The sequence below is a fragment of the Galeopterus variegatus genome, unplaced genomic scaffold, assembly GCF_000696425.1.
Source record: "Galeopterus variegatus unplaced genomic scaffold, G_variegatus-3.0.2 Scaffold18117, whole genome shotgun sequence".
Classification (NCBI taxonomy): domain Eukaryota; kingdom Metazoa; phylum Chordata; class Mammalia; order Dermoptera; family Cynocephalidae; genus Galeopterus; species Galeopterus variegatus.
In genome coordinates this window covers 8937-10496 of record NW_007744228.1, presented here as the reverse complement: position 1 = coordinate 10496, position 1560 = coordinate 8937, and the positions used below count along the sequence as shown (strand labels likewise).

The window sequence follows — 1560 nt, the reverse complement described above, 5'->3', positions numbered from 1 at the left end:
AAAAAAATGTCACAAACTAGCATAAGAGAGCTGCAAGACAATTTTCAAGAACTAACAAAATATTAGCATATAATACATATTTTAAAACTCCTAAAATCAAAAAGAAAAAGGGATAAACAATCAAAACAAAGATAGGTAAATTATATAAACACCTAAAATTCACAGAAAAGGAAAACTGAATGCCTAATACACAACTGAAAAAGATGCTCCATTAGCAGGAAAGTTAAAAACACAGCAACATATTATTTCATACCTCTCAGAATAACAAATTGAGAAGTCTAAAAACCTCAACTTGGTGAAAACGTGGAAAAACAGAATATTCCATGTACGTTTGGTGGGAGTATAAATTGGCAGGAACACATCAGAAAGCAACTGAAAAATATCTAGAAAAGGTTAAGAAGCTCATATTGTATGAGCTAGCAATGCTACTCTATGCATATACTCTAGATAACTCTTGCAAATGTGCACAAGAAGTATAAAAATATTCATTGCATTACTGTTTTGTAATAAGAACCTTGAAATAAACTAAACGTGCACCAGAATGGATAAATCAGTGGAACATTCATAAATGAAATACTACCCAGCAGTTAAAAAAAAAAACAAAAACCTAGAACTACTAGAGGCAGCACAGTGATTAGGAACAAGGACTCAGAAGCCAAACTGCCCAAGTCTGAATCCCTCCTCTATCACTTACTAGCTATTTGATCTTGAGCAAGTTATTCAATCCCCTTGCCTTAGTGTCCCCATTTATAAAATTGCTATAATAGTACCTACTTTATAAACTTGTAAGAATCCTTTATTAGCATCATATTATTTAATATATGTAAAGCTCCCAGAAGAGCCCCCCTGTTATTACATATATTTACTATTACTACTATCTAGCAATGCAGATTAATTTTGGAAGTTGATATTAAACATTTATTAATTAGATATATTCATTCATTCATTCCATAAATATTTATTGAGCTCTTACTACATGTGAGGCATCTTCTATAAGGATTTGGAACACATCAAATGAATAACACAAAGCCCCTGCCCTTATGGAACTTGCATTCTAGTGAGAGAAAACAACAAATAAATTAATAAATACATACATACATATATTTATATGTATTTATATGTATAGTATATACATATACTATATTAGGTGGTGATAAGTGCTATTGGGAAAAATCAGGTAGCATGACAAGGATTGTGAATGCAGGGTATGGGGGCTAACTAATGCATATTTGAGGCATTCAGGTAATGCCTCTTTGAAAAGAAGATAGTTGAGCCTAGTACAGAAGAACGTGAGGTATAAACCATCTGGATACCTTGGCCAAGACCAATAATCAAAGAGCAAATACTAAATCTTTAATAAAACAGACAAAATCACTTTGCTAGTAAAAACATGAAATGTATGTCATGTTTAAATTGTATCATTAAAATTATACCACATTTAAAATATTTTCAAATAACCCAGTTTTATAACATACTTTATGAGAGATTATTTCTCAAATGCTATCTAAATTCTTATTTGAAATTCTACGTTTAATGTAAATTATTACAAAAGTTATTAAG

The 1560-nt window shown here is 30.6% G+C and overlaps 1 pseudogene; it reads right to left on the bottom strand.

The window, feature by feature from the left end:
• LOC103582839 overlaps window positions 1-1560 on the bottom strand; it is a 7680-nt pseudogene that overhangs the window by 2628 nt on the left and 3492 nt on the right.